The sequence below is a fragment of the Aedes albopictus genome, chromosome 1, assembly GCF_035046485.1.
Source record: "Aedes albopictus strain Foshan chromosome 1, AalbF5, whole genome shotgun sequence".
NCBI lineage: Eukaryota > Metazoa > Arthropoda > Insecta > Diptera > Culicidae > Aedes > Aedes albopictus.
The window spans coordinates 67,837,857-67,855,751 of NC_085136.1; the positions used below are offsets into that span (position 1 = coordinate 67,837,857).

At 40.6% G+C, this 17,895-nt stretch overlaps 1 protein-coding gene across 5 annotated transcripts in view; it reads right to left on the reverse strand.

Moving 5' to 3' along the window:
- Positions 1-17,895, reverse strand: part of LOC109412193 (uncharacterized) — a 265,092-nt gene that overhangs the window by 86,303 nt on the left and 160,894 nt on the right. The window lies entirely within an intron of this gene.

Consider the following 17,895-nt stretch of genomic DNA (forward strand, 5'->3'; position numbering starts at 1 on the left):
GTTATACAGTGAAAAGGTTCCACATAGTTCCACGGATTGTCTAAATTATTGCGGAAGAGCTCATCAATCGGACAAGCCGTTTCTAAAATATATATTTTTTGAAATTTTTTATTGAGTTTTTGCTGTGGCCCTTCTCAAAAGTGAAAGTAGAGTCAAAATGACAAACTGATTATTCAAATTGTCCTTTTTGGTCATACAAAATGCTTATGCACAGTAAAAAATACATACATACAATAAAATTTAATAAAGAAAATTGTTCATCTTACAAAAAGTGTCTTTATATGCGTCATAACTGCTTAAGAAATTTCATTACTTTTCTTACTGTACTTTAGATTGTTGCGGAAAAGTACAATCTGTCATGCACAAGAAAACTGGTTCATTGTACAAAATGTTCTTTGTTTTTGAACTACAGTTAAAAGCAATGTACCGATTGATATGAAATTTGGCATAAATCATAAACATACACCAAGAAGTGTCCCGATTATTCTGGATACATGCACCAAGTAGAAAAATACTGGATGATCCGCTCAATATCGAATTACGACGAATTGACTGTACGATTACCGACACGAACCATTTTTGCCCGCACTAACTGTGCTATGTTCTTACTAGGGGAGCAACTATCCTAATCGGGTAACACCTCCTCCTCTCGTTTCCACCACCTTTGTAGAATTAACTACAGAGCGAGGTGACGGCGACAGAGCGACCACAACACATTTTTAATTAGTCATAACAAAATGTGTCACGACTTTCTTCTAATCCGCACTTCGACTGCCCCAGATAGTCTCTCCCGGACCCTTCCGCCTCCCCCTCATTAGGTATACTGGATCATACCAAACTAGTACACCCGGAGAGCATCTACAGTGAGTGTTGTCTAGATCAACTAGAATCGTAGAAGGTGGGCAGCGTTGAAGCTGACGTAAGCTCGTCGGATTCTAAGACGGATTATACGAGCGGGTGGTTACTTAGTACATCGAATGAGGAATGGACTTTCGGGGTTGGAACATACGCAGAAGGGTTGAGGACGTGTCGGTTTGCGTCTGGTGTAGCCAAAAAAGTGAGACTTAATACGCTGGAAAGATACTTATTCCAAATTTGTAATTGCGATGTCAAATTCAAGTTTCACGTGACGGTGATCGAGATTCGATGAGATTTCGAAGTTTCAGTGTCGATGACTAGGTACATACAGTCCCGATGCTAGTTTTTCACAGATTCTTAAACTTAATATTAATCCAGCTTAGTATTATTTATCCAACATTCAACCTCTGTTCATATATCTGATCGACCGTTTCTAATGTTTTAAGCATAATGAAACCTTGAATCAAAAATATTTTTCATCAAAAGTTTGCATTGCCATGCCTTGACTAGACTAATAAATTAAAAATATATGACTGAAAACTGTGCCAGAGCGACAGTTAAAAAGATTTCAAATTACTCTATACCAAAAGATCAGCCAGATAATAAAACGAAAACACACGCGCAACTACTCCTATGGAAGGAGACCATTATACCTAGTCTCTCATCATCGGTACTTCCAGTGCGTGCCTCGATTTCAATTAACCATTAGCATCCTGGTGTACGTACATCATAAAAGCAATTAAATGGCGTAAAAACTTGCAGCGGATGTTCACGGAACAGCCAGCCAGTGTTCGGATCGATCGATCCATTGATCTGCTGTGTGGTAACATCGATGATCTAGCTTTCTACGAACGATTTATATGGGCAACAAAGCTAAAAACTCGTCGAAGGTAGCGTGAGACTACATTACTTCCAGGCTTACGTGCTGAATTACTGTTCGATCAAATGATCAAGATTTGCCGTAAAAGAAATTATGTTGTTTACGGAATGATTAATACGAAATGTCCCCATTCAACAAGGTTTCAAAAGTATGTAAAGTTATAGATCTTCAATGTAATTTGATTAAAATAGGCCCTGAAAAAGATTCGCTGCAAAGATCGAAACGTCGGCGAAGATAAAGTAGAATGCTGTCAATCAAAACTGCATAGTCGAGAAATAAAATTTAGTATTGAATTGATATCTACAAGATTTTTAACAGCGCCAAGACAGTAGGCCTGACCGCTTCAATGCTTGCAATACATCTCCAAAGTACTACAAGCATTCATAATGACAAACATGGTAATAGATGTAATCAATTATACCATTTCGATGTCTTTGCATTTGATGTGTTACCTTTCACAGCGTTGAAAAGTACAGGGTTGTTACGTGAAGCGTGGAAAAAAATCCGCGCTAATCCGCGCGAGCAAAATTTGAATCCGCGCCAAATCCGCGCGAGAAAAATTTGAATCCGCGCCAAATCCGCGCGATTATGATATTAAATTCGCGCCTAAACCGCGAGAGTGTGGAAGTAAAGTTTCATTTTTCTACATTACTTATATATTAAACAAAAAATTTGAACAATCTACAATAGTGTATAAAGAAAAGGCACTTTCAACTGGAATGGACTAATTGAGTGCCTGGTGGGAGTTGAACTGTTGATTCGTAAATTAACGCAGATTATCTAAAATGATCTAAACTTTCTGCAATTTGAAGACGTTTTGTCACAACTCTATTTCATGTTTTTTTTTCGGTAATATTCCTTCAATTTTTTTTAGTAAAATCGCTGTAGCAATCTACAGAGTGTTTTTGAAAATATCTGCCAGAGCCCGTCATTCAGGAGAATATACGAAAAGAATTGTGAATAAATTTCTAGCAAAGAAAATATTGGAAAAATTAAAAAAATAATCATGGAGCTATCCTTTGAAAATCTTTGAAAAAAAAAACCAGAATGAAACGGAAAGAATTTCTGAAGTTTTTATATAAAGTACCTGATACAAACTTTTTCTAAATAATGAGCATGAATTTGAGTATGATATTGTGAGGGTAATTCTTAGAAATTTGAAAAAATAGTAATGTCTGGAGAATGAGAATCCCAGTGAGACATTATAGAAAGAAACTTAAACTTTAGATAAGTTATATCCAGAGAGAATACCTTAGGCTCGTCTACAAATTATGTAGACTGTTAGGGGGCGGGGGTGGCCTGGTCAAAGTCTAAGCTTCATACTAATTTCGAAAATGAGTCTACGTAGTTTATGGACGGCGACTTGAGGAAATATTGAAGAAATTCTAAGAGGAACACATGAGGAAATGCCTGTACAAACAAAAAAATCTTTTTCCGTAGTTAAAATACTGAAAATCCTTACAGCTATCATTGGAGGAAACTCTGAGAAAATTCCTAAAAGACAATGTTGCATTTTTTTAAGATTTTCTAGCTGCTTCCTTCAGGATTCTTTTTTTCTAGAATTTCTCCAGGTACTTGTCCAGGTATTTACCCATGAATTCCTACCCCTGAAAGATAATTCAGGGTTTTTCTCCAAAGTTTTCACTATTAATTCTCATAGGGATTTATTTTATATGCTTTTTTATAAATTTCCTTCATGGTGCCTCGACAGTTTTTTCTAAAATGATCTAAGGATTTCTACTAGAAATGGCGTTATAACTATGCGGTGTACCACTCTGAAAATTCCAACGGTAAATCTATTGTTACGGGAGCTCTTCTAGAGGCTTCTGATGGATGGATTACTCCAGCCATGGATTTCTGAGAAATATTTGTAATAAAATTCCTAAAATTGTTACTTTTTTATTTTTTGAAAAACTTTTATTCAAAAGTCCAACAGATCAATCAATCCATGCGCGTAGCGGATTTGTCACCTCTGTTCCAATGCCGTGCGCGCTTATTATACAGTACAGTCAGTGTGCACGACTTTGGAACTAAAAATTATTATAGTTTTGTCAGTAACTCTTTCTTGAATTTCATTTTTCTTTCGATATTTTTACAGCAGTTTTTTACAGAAAAAAAATCAGGCATTACGAAACAAATCATTCGAGAATTTCATAGATGATATAAGACCCAAAAAAAAAAGGAAAAAGTTCATTCAAAAAGATCTTAAGAGCAATATCAGAAAAATCCTTGAAGGAATTCCGGGGATACACCCTGAAGAAGACCCTTGATGATTACTTGGATTTTGTTATAGAATTTCTTTGAAGTATTTGGAGTAGAGCTCGTAAATTAGTTGATTCCTTCAAATCCAATAGATAATAATATTATGTTATGTCGGATGATCATTTAGGGAATCGCGCCACTTGGACCGTGGCTTCTATATTCGTCTGTTTTCCACTATAACTCAGTCAAATTTGAACCAATTGACACAACTTTTGGAATGTGGTGAGATAGGTATAGTTTCTACCCGTGTACAACATTTCAAGTCAATTGGTTCAAAATTGGCTGAGTTATAGTGGAAAACAGACGAATATAGAAGCCCAAGTGGCGCGATACCCTATAAAGGTGAAAGAGTGCTAGCATGTATTACTTAAATACCTATGTTGTAAAAATGCTACGAGATTAAACTACATAGATGTAATGCAACTAACCTGGTTTAGTTCAAAGCTTTCCAGATCAATTTCGTATTGAATTATTACTGAAACATATTGCCCAAGATCCAAAGGCTCTATTTAGGATTCGTATCAATGGGAATAAAAGTTATTTCAAGCACTAAAATGGCTTAACTTTCAGTATATTCATATACAAGATTCACAGAACAAAGTTCGTCGAAGGGATACGTCAAACGCTGGTTGGTATATCAAAAGGCAATCCCATACAAAAAACTATCATGCAAATCTGAGTAAAATTATGTATAAAATTTGCATGACAGCAAAACCAATTCCGCGCCAAATCCGCGCGAGGACCGAATTCCAGGGGCAAATCCGCGCCAAATCCGCGAAAATCGCGAAATTCGCGAAATCCGCGAAATTCGCGCTGTTGTAACAACCCTGAAAGTAGTCAAGCTGCAACGCCAACAATGCACTTTAGTTATCAGAGGAAGATGCTAGGTACATTCGTCGCGTCATCGAGGAACGCACCTGGTGAGCTCATTCCATATTATTGACTTATTTATTTTCTTCAAACTTGACAAAATCGTGCCCGCTTTCACACATCAATCCGGGTTTTTCTAGCAAAGTTACACCATGTTTAGATCGATTTTCAAATCGCGTATAATTCCACAACGGTCATGATCCCGCCCAAAGGCTATTGAGCTTCGACCTTTCCAGTATCGGCTGTTAGTCCGTAGGTACAACTTGTTCAGTACGGAAAAGGCGAAAAACTTAAATTGAATCATAAATCCAAACAACGACTCCGACGACGAGTCTCCTTAAAAGGCATTTCCACACGACGTCGTCCTGTGCGTGTGCGTGAGGGAGACGATAGCCTTTTCCCCGGCGTAAGTTGCTTCTTTTGATTGGTGGTGGACGTGTCACCACCGGTTAATGTTATGTCGTTCCGATCCGAGGGTTTTGTCCAAGGCAAAGGCTACCGTACCGATGCGGCTAATATGAGGTAATATAAATGTTGCACGACGCCGGAGACAATCGGTTCGCGGTCCCCTCGCGGTCAGGGCGAATGCGTGCGCGGAAAACCGGTATTTTGACTTTTTCGAACTTGATTTTACTTGGGCCTAGCAGCCGGTCCGTGGTTCAAAGCCATCGAAATGGAAAGCTTGCCTGCTGAGTACTGGAGAGGTGCGAGAGTATCGTGAGCTGCCCATGTTCAGGGTTGTTACAAGTGCATGGGCGGACTTCAATTTGTGGCCAAAGTCGTAGTGCTGCTTCTGATCGTCGGTCACGACTGTGATAATGAACAGGATTTGTGGGGTGTATTACTTCACTGAGGAGTAGTAGATGGTGATTTTAATTGAATCAAGTTTTGTAGTGGATCTAAAGAAGTTTCTCCAGGTTCTGCATCTTTTAGAAATTGTCTAGCTTTTGGAAGCGGTTCTGGGAGAACGTTTTAAAGGTTTTAGAACAAGTTTTTCAAAGCTTCTGAAGAGAATATTTGAAGGATGCTTTCTCAAGTTTCTACGAGAAGCTTTCCCAAGTTTGTGGGAGAAACTTCCCAAGTATCTTAGAGCAGCTTTCCCAAGCTTCTGGAAAAAGCTTTTACAATCGTCTGGGAGGAGCTTTCGCAAGCTTCTGGGAGAAGCTTTATCAAGCTTCTGGGAAAAGCTTTCTCACGCTTCTGGGAAAAGCTTTCTCACGCTTCTGGGAAAAGCTTTCTCAAGCTTCTGAGAGAAGCTTTCTCAAGCTTCTGAGAGAAGCTTTCTCAAGCTTCTTAGAGAAGCTTTCTCAAGCTTCTTAGAGAAGCTTTCTCAAGCTTCTGAGAGAAGCTTTCTCAAGCTTCCGAGAGAAGCTTTCTCAAGCTTCTGAGAGAAGCTTTCTCAAGCTTCTGAGAGAAGCTTTCTCAAGCTTCTGAGAGAAGCTCTCTCAAGCTTCTGAGAGAAGCTTTCTCAAGCTTCTGAAAGAAGCTTTCTCAAGCTTCTGAGAGAAGCTTTCTCAAGCTTCTGAGAGAAGCTTTCTCAAGCTTCTGAGAGAAGCTTTCTCAAGCTTCTGAGAGAAGGTTTCTCAAGCTTCTGAGAGAAGCTTTCTCAAGCTTCTCAGAGAAGCTTTCTCAAGCTTCTGAGTGAAGCTTTCTCAAGCTTCTGAGAGAAGCTCTCCCAAGCTTCTGAGAGAAGTTTTCTTAAGCTTATGACAGAAGCTTTCTTAAGCTTCTGAGAGAAGCATTCTCAAGCTTCTGAGAGAAGTTTTCTCAAGCTTCTGAGAGAAGCTTTCTTAAGCTTCTGAGAGAAGATTTCTCAAGCTTCTGAGAGAATTTTCTCAAGCTTCTGAGAGAAGCTCTTTCTAAAGGGCTATTCCCATTACACCGGGCCGGGACCGTGCCGGGCCCCGGCCGTGCCCCGGTCATCGATTTCATTCATGCGATTACTATGGCGTGTTTCACATCACACCGTGCCGGGGCTCGGTCGGGCCCCGGCCGGGCTAATGAGAAGCACGCCATAGATATCGTTAGAAAGAAATCGATGACCGGGGCACGGCCGGGCCCCGGCACGGTCCCGGCCCGGTAAAGTGAGAAGACCGCTTAAAGCTTCAGAGAGAAGTTTTCTCAAGCTTCTGAGAGAAGATTTCTCAAGCATCTTAGAGAAGCTTTTTCAAGCTTCTGGGAGAAGCTTTCTCAAGCTTCTGAGAGAAGCTTTCTCAAGCTTCTGAGAGAAGTTTTCTCAAGCTTCTGAGAGAAGCTTTCTTAAGCTTCTGAGAGAAGCTTTCTTAAGCCTCTGAGAGAAGCTTTCCCAAGCTTTTGACAGAAGCTTTCTAGAGCTTCTGACAGAGAATTTTCTCAAGCTTCTGAGTGAAGCATTCTCAAGCTTCTGAGAGAAACTTTGACAAACTTCTGGGAGAAGCTTCCCAAGCTCCTGGGAGAAGCTTTCCCAAGTTTCTTTGAGAAGCTTTCCCAAGCTTCTTGAAGAAACTTCCCCAAGCTTCTGCGAGAAGCTTTTCCCAGCTCCTGAAGCAGCCTTCCCAAGCTCCTGGGAGCTGCCTTCCCAAGCTTCTGAGAGAAGCTTTCGAAGGCTTCTGGGAGAAGCTTTCACAAGTTTCTGAGATAAGCTTTCTCAGGCGTCTGGGAGAAGCTTTTCCCAGCTTCTGAGAGAAGCTCTCGCAAGCTTCTGGGAGAAGCTTTCCCAAGCTCCTGGGAGAAACTTTCCCAAGCTTCTGGAAGAAGCTTTCCAAAGCTTCTGGGTGAAGCTTTCCCAAGCTTCTGGGAGAAGCTTTTTTAAGCTTCTGGAAGAAGCTTTCCCAAGCTTCTGGGAAAAGCTTTGCCAAGCTTCTTGGAGACGCTTTTCCAAGTTTCTAAGAGAAGCTTTCTCAAGCTTCTGAGAGAAGCTTTCCTAAGCTTCTGGGAGAAGCTTTCTCAAGCTTTTGGGAGAAGCTTTCAAAAGCTTTTGGGAGAAGCTTCCCAAGCCTTCAAGACTTTTTCAAGAATGCTTCAAAAGAAACCCTCTCAATTTCTTGCAGGAATTCCTCCAGAATTCTCAAGAAATTCCTCCAGGTAATTATCCAGGAGATTCTTTTCAGAATTCTTCCGGATACTTTCCGAAATTACTCCACGGATTCTTCCGAAAAAAAAAACATGTGAATTCGTCTAGGGATTCTTCCGGGACCTCCAGCAGGCATTTATCCAGAAATCGCCCAGGGATGGCTTCAGTTATTTTCCCAGGGGTACTACCAGAAATACTTTTTGGAATTCCTCTGTTTTTTTTTAGAAATGCCTTTTAGATGGCGATTTTCCATGAATCCCTCCACGGAATTTCGTTAAAATAGTCCAAGAATTCCTCCAGGGATTCATCCTGGAATGTTTCCAAGGCTTTCTTCAGAAATTCGTTCAGATTTCCAGGAATTTCTCACGATATCTCTTATTTCAATTATTTTTCTACATTATTTCATAGAAACTAAATATTTATAATAAAGACCTCTTATATCAACAAAACAATCATCTTAAAGCTAATCATTTCCTTGAATCCCACACTGAAAGCAACCACAACCAGCAAAAAAAAGCTGAACGCCAAGAGTGCATCATTTCCAGCCACCCCACTAGAGGTAATGAAAACATCACTCTAAATTCTGAAGAGGTCACTCGACGCACCTTCTCCTCCGTTACACCGTTTGAATATCACCGTGTACATAGATGAAATGAATTGACACTGTCATCGTCGTTGCTGTCGTAGCAGTATCACCACACCTTTTACGGACACCACGTACGAGTGCAGCGCAGCATACACGCGGAATCTCAAGCAGCCGAAGCAAACGATATGGCAATTAACCTCACCTGAGGAGCGTCTGTTTCAACACACATTTTTTTTTTCTGTGTGTCACCTTTTACTGTTGTACGCCTCTAACAATAACACCGTCGTCGCGTCAAATGGTACCTCGCAGGTACGGGTGAACTACACTGAGACAAGTTGGAACGAGCGATTGTTATGCTTCTCTGTGACTTTAACTTGTAAAATTGTCTCTTATCGTTATCTGAACATTTGTAGCGCTCAGACGTAACGAGGCCCATCAAATATATTCACAATTTTATTGCCTACTTTCAGGCCATTTCGGGAAACGATTAACTACAAACCGTTCCCTAATACCTAAAAATGAAACCTATTCATCCTGAGAACAGACTTTGTCATCCTCTAGGAGCCTATGGTAACAGGACACGATTTCTGTCTAGTTTCGCACGTTGTTAGTTTGCGATGTTTCAGTTTATCGTGCATTTGTAGTGTTCGATTTTGTTTTACTAATGCGGGCCCAAACATTTGTAGCGTTCAATCTGTTGTTTTCCTAATCAGATTCATGAATGAAAGGATAACATAATAACTGAACTGCGTAAGCTTTTCTTAAAATATGTTGCCTGAAAATTGTTCAACAAAGTGATGAATCTCACAAACAAATTCCATCAAGTGTAAATCTCCAGATGGCGCAACAAGTGCTCCTTACCAAGTGAGGGGTACTGCTGCTTGACTTGACTTGGGTAGATTTTAATCGCCTTCCTACCTCTGAGATACTACCTCCAAATCTCATTCGTTCGCTTACCTATGGATGGGGGTCCGCGATGTGTAGTTTTTTTTCGGGGCATTTGGTATATTTGCCTTTCGAGGCGGATTGCTGCCTTTGGCAAACGCGCGACGAGATTTACTTCCTCGATCGCCAAATTAAGAGAGTGCCGGTGAGCAAAGCGTGGTGAATACGGGATTAGATCCCCGGATTGACTGACACCGGCATTGCTGTTGGAAGTGTGCGAGCGTGTTGGTCAAGTACTTATGGCCTGCTCGGCGAGGCGAAGGCGATGAACCAAGAGGTTAATGAAACCTGTTCCTCGGCGTATTAGATGTTTGGAATTTGGATGTCCGAATGTGAGGAACTTTTCACAGTTATGTAACCAAGAGTGCAGTTCCGGTCATTTACAAATAGTAATGGTTCAAGGTTAATGCAGTCACACAAATTCACAATGTGGGTTGAAGTTATGGGAGTTCTCCGGGGAAAATCAGAAAGCAACCTCCGGAAGAACTCCGGAAGGAGTTCCTGGAGACATTCTAGAAGTAATCCTTGGAGGCATTTCAGGAGAAATCCCTGTAGGAATCTCTGGAGGAATTCGTGGAGCAATTACTGAAGGAATAAGGAATTCCTGAAGGAAACCCTAGAGATATTCCTTAAGGAATCCCTAGAGATATTCCTTAAGGAATCCCTAGAGAAATTCCTGAAGGAATCCCTGGAGAAATTCCTGAAGGAATCCCTGGAGGAATTCCTGGAGAAATCCCCGGAGGAATTCCTGGAGGAATCCCCGGAGGAATTCCTGGAGGAATCCCCGGAGGAATTCCTGGAGGAATCCCCGGAGGAATTCCTGGAGGAATCCCCGGAGGAATTCCTGGAGGAATCCCCGGAGGAATTCCTGGAGGAATCCCCGGAGGAATTCCTGGAGGAATCCCCGGAGGAATTCCTGGAGGAATCCCCGGAGGAATTCCTGGAGGAATCCCCGGAGGAATTCCTGGAGGAATCCCCGGAGGAATTCCTGGAGGAATCCCCGGAGGAATTCCTGGAGGAATCCCCGGAGGAATTCCTGGAGGAATCCCCGGAGGAATTCCTGGAGGAATCCCCGGAGGAATTCCTGGAGGAATCCCCGGAGGAATTCCTGGAGGAATCCCCGGAGGAATTCCTGGAGGAATCCCCGGAGGAATTCCTGGAGGAATCCCCGGAGGAATTCCTGGAGGAATCCCCGGAGGAATTCCTGGAGGAATCCCCGGAGGAATTCCTGGAGGAATCCCCGGAGGAATTCCTGGAGGAATCCCCGGAGGAATTCCTGGAGGAATCCCCGGAGGAATCCCCGGAGGAATTCCTGGAGGAATCCCCGGAGGAATTCCTGGAGGAATCCCCGGAGGAATCCCCGGAGGAATTCCTGGAAGAATCCCCGGAGGAATTCCTGGAGGAATCCCCGGAGGAATTCCTGGAGGAATCCCCGGAGGAATTCCTGGAGGAATCCCCGGAGGAATTCCTGGAGGAATCCCCGGAGCAATTCCTGGAGGAATCCCCGGAGGAATTGCTGGAGGAATCCCCGGAGGAATTCCTGAAGAAATCCCTGGAGGAATTCCTGAAGAAATCCCAGGAGGAATTCCTGAAGAAATCCCAGGAGGAATTCCTGAAGGAATCCCAGGAGGAATTCCTGAAGAAATCCCAGGAGGAATTCCTGAAGGAATCCCAGGAGGAATTCCTGAAGGAATCCCAGGAGGAATTCCTGAAGGAATCCCAGGAGGAATTCCAGAAGGAATCCCAGGAGAAATTCTCGAAGGAATCCCTGGAGGAATTCCTGAAGAAATCCCTGGAGGAATTCCTGAAGAAATCCCTGGAGGAATTCCCGAAGAAATCCCTGGAGGAATTCCCGAAGAAATCCCAGGATGAATTCCTGAAGAAATCCCTGGAGGAATTCCTGAAGGAATCCCTGGAGGAATTCCTGAAGGAATCCCTGGAGGAATTCCTGAAGGAATCCCTGGAGGAATTCCTGAAGGAATCCCTGGAGGAATTCCTGAAGGAATCCCTGAAGAAATTCCTGAAGGAATCCCCAGAGGAATTCCTGAAGGAATTCCCGGAGGAATTTATGAAGGAATCCCCGGAGGAATTCCTGAAGGAATCCCCGGAGGAATTCCTGAAGGAATCCCCGGAGGAATTCCTGAAAGAATTCTCAGAGGAATTGCTGAAGGAATCTCCGGAGGAATTCCTGAAGGAATCCCCGGAGGAATTCCTGAAGGAATCCCTGGAGGAATTCCTGAAGGAATCCCCGGAGGAATTCCTGAAGGAATCCCCGGAGGAATTCCTGAAGGAATCCCCGGAGGAATTCCTGAAGGAATCCCCGGAGGAATTCCTGAAGGAATCCCCGGAGGAATTCCTGAAGGAATCCCCGGAGCAATTCCTGAAGGAATCCCCGGAGGAATTCCTGAAAGAATCCCCAGAGGAATTCCTGAAGGACTCCTCAGAGGAATTCCTGAAGGAGTCCCCAGAGGACTCCCTGAAGGAATCCCCAGAGGAGTTCCTGATGACATCCTCAGAGGAATTCCTGTAGGAATCCCCAGAGGGATTTCAGAAGGAATCTCCAGAAGAATTCCTGAGGGAATCCCCACAGGAATTCCTGAAGAAATCCCCAGAGGAATTCCTGAAGAAACCCCCGGAGGAATTCCTTGGAGGGATTCCCGGAGGAATTCTTGGAGGAATCCCTGGAGGAATTCTTGGAGGAATTCCTGGAGGAATTCTTGGAGGAATTCCTGGAGGAATTCTTGGAATCCCCGGTGGAATTCCTGGAGGAATCCCCGGTGGAATTCCTGGAGGAATCCCCGGTGGAATTCCTGGAGGAATCCCCGGAGGAATTCCTGAAGGAATCCCCGGAGGAATTCTTGAAGGAATCCCAGGAGGAATTCCTGAAGGAATCCCAGGAGAAATTCCTGAAGGCATTCTTGAAGAAATCCCTGGAGGAACCCTGAAAGAATCCTCGGAAGAGCTCCTGAAGGCATTCTTGAAAGAATCTCTGGAGGAATTTCCTGGAAGAATTTATGAAGGAATCTCTTGAGGAATTTCAATAGAACTTCTCTGGAAGACTTCCTGAAGGAATCTCTGAGGAATTCCTGAAGAAATGAGAGGAAATTTCGGTCGAAGTGCTAAACTATGTTCTGGCTGAGTCCCCGGAGAAATTCCCGACAGAATACCCTAGAAATGTGTATTTGTTAATCAGAAATAAATTCAAAGCAAATCCTACGAAGATTTCCTTTTAATTTTCTTGGGTTCTAGTCTTTTAAGAAGAATTTATGTCAGATTTCCATGATGAATCTTCAAGGTCCAAGAAGGACTTCCTGTATGAAACTATCTAAAAAGATCTCCTAAGCTGTTGTTTTGAGGTCAAATAGACTCTAGGCGGCCGCAAGAACTACCATAAAACCTCATAATTGCAGCACGGAATTCCTTGTTCAGTAATCTCAAGCAAATCTTGGGGAAGTCTTGCGTTAATTGCTTGCGAACAGGCACAACAATTCTAAGTCAATTTAGATTTAAGGAGGTTCTGGAAACTTCCAAAAGAGCTTATATACACTGCAGTGCTTTTCAGGGATTCTAGCAAGAAGAGTATCTTCAAGAGGTTTTTTTTATGAAATCGCTGAGAGAAAATTTAAAAACTGCCTTAAAACCTCAAATTTGTGAATGAAGTATTATGGTGGTTCTATGTAAGCCCTATTTGACTTAAAATTGTTTCATGGAAGGTAATCCAGGGATTTCTCCAGGAACCACCTCCACCTGATTTTTTTAAGGGAAACTTTTTTGAGTAATGTTATCGCAGTTCCAGTTTTTAAAAACTGTGTTTTTAGAAAATCGAAATTTAGAAAGAAATACAGTCAGGTTTTTTTTTACGCGGTTTTCATTTACGCGGCCGCGTCAATGAAAACTCCATACAAAAAAAAAAATTCATCGTCTTATTTTTGCATGATTCGTCGAGAAATGGTGAGACTTTTTTTACGCGGTTTTATGGATTTTGAACTGAGTTTTTTTACGCGGTACGTATCCCCCGCGTAAAAAAAACCTGACTGTATCTCTTATTTTAAATATTCGAGATTTTTTTTTCATTTTTAATAATTCTTCCATCAATTTATTTTATAAAAAGCTTGCGAGAGTCTCTCAAAGAGTTAACGAGCCCGCATACAACTGAACTTTTTTCAAAGACAACAAATCAGCTGTAAATAATTAGTTAAGAGTCAGTTCGCGAGAACCGCGACCCCCTTCCCAAAGGAAGTGGAATCGATGTGCTCCGATTGAGCTGAAATTTTCAGGGTATGGTTTTCCATATAAAAGATGATATCTGACCGATTTTCAGATTTTTCCGTTAGGGGGAAGTGGGGTAAAATAGCCCTCAAAGATTTCATGTCTAAAAATAGGTAAAATCACTAAAATCGCAATAACTTCCACAAAAGTTAACGGATTCAGCTGAAATTTTGCATGGACACTCTACTCCTATGGCACTTCCATTTAAGCCAAGCGTTGGATATTCTTTGATATTTAATTTGAAGAAATAGGTTATTTTCATAATTTTTTGACGATTTTCAGGGCGTCTGTTTTCGTACCAACAGAACTAGGATTAAAAACTGGGTACTACGTTTTGAAGGCTTACGCAAGAGCTTTCATTTGATATGTGACCCAGATGCGCCAACTTAAAAACTTTCGAAAAAAAAAATTTTTTCTCGGGGTATGCATTTTACCCCATATTTTTAGCTGTCTGAAGAACTGTTGTCGCAAATTATGATAACGTTATTTAACTTTCAAGGGTTTTTCTTCAATAATAATTCAACAGAAAAATGATGACTAAGAAATGCAATTATTGGATTTTTTTTCATTTGGGGAAAGTAGGGTAAAACGGACTAACTCAACCTCCTTTCGAAATAACGTTGCTACGATGTTCTCTGATCGGACTTGAGTTTTCAGAGTTCTTTATTCTATTCAAGAATAGATGCTTTATCACATATTATTGTTTTTAGAGGATAACGGGGTAAAACAATTCTCAGAAAAAAATGTTGAAAATAATCAAAATTTCAAAACCTACAAATGCTTTGATAAAACTTGGTGAAATTTTATGAAATTAGAAAAAATTTGATCAAATTAGAAAAAAATCAAATGAGCAAGTCTGACAACATTTTGACATCGACAAATGTCACAGATTAGCACGTGGTGTGTGATTCACCGGATTATTTCTCGATTTTTCTTTTAACTTGCATCTCCGGTTCAATTTTCTCTCTTTTTTTTTTCTCGTGAAAGTTGCAGCAGTGCACAATGCTCCATGAAAAAGATTTACGAGGAAAGATGCATGCAGCGCCTTCAAATGATTTTTTGGACAAATACGGTCTTTTACAAAGTTGTTCCCAAAAATAAGGCCCTCTTTTCAATGTACATAAAAATTAGGGTGGTCCATATTTTCAAAGAAATTGGGAACCAAACTTTTTTATTTGCAAGAATAACTGTATACATTCTTCGGGGAAGTTGTAGATCTATCAATTTTGCTGAAGACACTTTTTATGTAGCTTTAAAATTGACCGATCTAGAGATATTTTTCTGAATATGCTTAGGGTGGTTCAAGAAAAATCGGGTTTCTGGCGTTAACTGTTTCAGTTTCGATTTTTCATCAAAGTCACCCAAAAAACACCTGTAGAGCATAGTCTTTTGAAAAGGTGTTATGACGGGTTGGGGCAATCATAACAATTATCTTTTGCCCGCATTCAAAAGAAGAAACGTTGTTATAAAACCTATCAAAAAATTGGAGGGGTGTTTCTTTTCTAACTCAAGTGAAAAATACTTGAAAAGTGCCTATTTTTTCTAGATAATCATCAAAAAGTTTTGAACGGAATGACGTAGCAACATTCTCAGCGAACGCAAATGCGCTTTTTTGGAAGCTGTGAAAGTGGTTCTTACGCGACTTAGAGGAGAAATTTTAAACAAAAATAGATAAAGCAATAAAACGATTTGTTCTAGCGTCACCCTTTATCCTTATATTTTTTTTGTTTCAAATTTCACATCATTTTTAGAACTCAAAAAATAACGCATATTTTCATGCGCTGGGAATGTTGCTTCATCATTCCGCTCTAAATGTATTGATGATTTTCTAGAGAAAATAGGCACTTTCCAAGTATTTTTCCCACACCAATCGGTCATATCACCTTTTCGAAAAAAAACATGATTTTTTAGAAATACACCTGTAACTATTGAACCAAAAGAAATAAAGACCATTTCAGCGCATGAAACGACGCGTCTTCAAATGCTCTACAAGTGTTTCTTGGGCAACTTTGATGAAAAATCGAAATTGAAAAAGAAAACCGGTTTTTCTTGAACCACCCTAAACTTATTCCAAAAAACTTCTCTGGATCGGTCAATTTCAAAGCTACATAAAAAGTGTCTTCAGGAAAATTGTTCAAAATTGATAGATCTACAACTTTCTCAAAAATGTATACAGTTATTCTAGCAAATAAAAAAGTTTGGTTCCCAATTTCTTTGAAAATATGGACCACCCTAATTTTTATGTTCATTGAAAAGAGGGCCGTATTTTTGGGAACAACTTTGTAGAAGACCGTATTAGTCCAAAAAATAATTTGAAGGCGCTAAATGCATCTTTCCTTGTAAATATTTTTCGCGGACTGTGCACTGCTGCAACTTTCACGAGAAAAAAAGAGAGAATTGAACCGTAGATGCATGTCAAAAGAAAAATCGAGAAAGAATCCGGTGAATCACACACCACGGGCTAATCTGTGACATTTCTCGACGTCAAAATGTTGTCAGACTTGCTCATTTGAATAAGCAATAAAAATTAAGAAATTTCTACTAATTTCATGAAATTTCGCCAAGTTTTACCAAAGCATTTGTAGGTTTTGATTATTATTTTCAACATTTTTTTTTTCTGAGAATTGTTTTACCCCGTTATCTTAATAATATGTGATAAAGCATCTATTCTTGAGTAGAACAAAGAACTCTGAAAATTCGAGTCCGATCAGAGAACGTCGTAGCAACGTTATTTCGAAAGGAGGTTGAGTTAGTCCGTTTTACCCTACTTTCCCCAAATGAAAAAAATCCAATAATTGCATTTCTTAGTCATCATTTTCTGTTGAATTAATATTGAAGAAAACCCCTTAAAAGTTAAATAACGTTGTCATAATTTGCGATAACACTTCTTTTAAGACAACTTAAAATATGGGGTAAAATGCATACCCCGAGAAAAAAATTTTTTTTTTCGAAAGTTTTTAAGTTGGCGCATCTGGGTCACATATCAAATGAAAGCTGTTGGGTAAGCCTTCAAAACGTAGTACTCAGTTTTTAATCCTAGTTCTGTTGGTACGAAAACAGACGCCCTGAAAATCGTCAAAAAAATTATGAAAATAACCTATTTCTTCAAATTAAATATCAAAGAATATCCAACGCTTGGCTTGAATGGAAGTACCATAGGAGTAGAGTGTCCATGCAAAATTTCAGCTGAATCCGTTAACTTTTTTGGAAGTTATTGCGATTTTAGTGATTTTACCTATTTTTAGACATGAAATCTTTGAGGGCTGTTTTACCCCACTTCCGCCTAACGGAAAAATCTGAAAATCGGCCAGATATCATCTTTTATATGGAAAACCATACCCTGAAAATTTCAGCTCAATCGGAGCACATCGATACAAGAAGGGGTTGCGGCTCTCGCGAACTGGCTCTTAAACGATCAAACAACGCCCATGGACCAACTTGGGGGAGATAATGAGAATTCAGAACCCACCGCACCGACGTTCAACAAGTCCCCGATCGACCGACAAACAGCTTTTTTCGATTTCGTAATCCAGCTGCTAGCTGTCGCTGTGAAGCTGGTTCGCCCATTCAAAACCCCGTCGCTCTTGGGCCATAAACCAAAGTCAGAAAAAAAAATCAACCAAGCACACCACCATCCAGCACTCAACCAGCAGCCCTAGTCAGCCAACACATACTCCAATTGCAATAAATTAAACTCAATTTAAAACATTGTCTCACTCTGCTGCTTGCGGTGTGTGTCCCATTCTAGCAGTATTCCCACCCGAAAGAACTTGTAATACATAACGAGAGTGGGAACATGACTAACAGATTTTAACCCACTGGCTGTTTCAAATCTCATTTCAGATTTGTACTCAAATAACTAACTCAAGACAAAAGTCAGTATTTCTTCACAAAATACCATATTTTCATAGACAAGAGAAATTAGCTGTATCTTTGTGAAAAAGGAGTTAGCAAGACGAAGCAATAGTTGTTATTATAGCAGCTTTTCCTAAATGGGGCAACGATAGCCTCATTGGTAGAGGCGTCAGAATCTAACTGATGGCTGGCTTGGTTCGAATCCCGCTCGCGTCTCAGTTTTTTAAGCAACATGGAACGTGTTTTTTCGGTACTACTTTTTTTTTCTAAAATAGATGAGTGAAGAATTTCAATTTTACCCAAATACTTTGTTTTGTA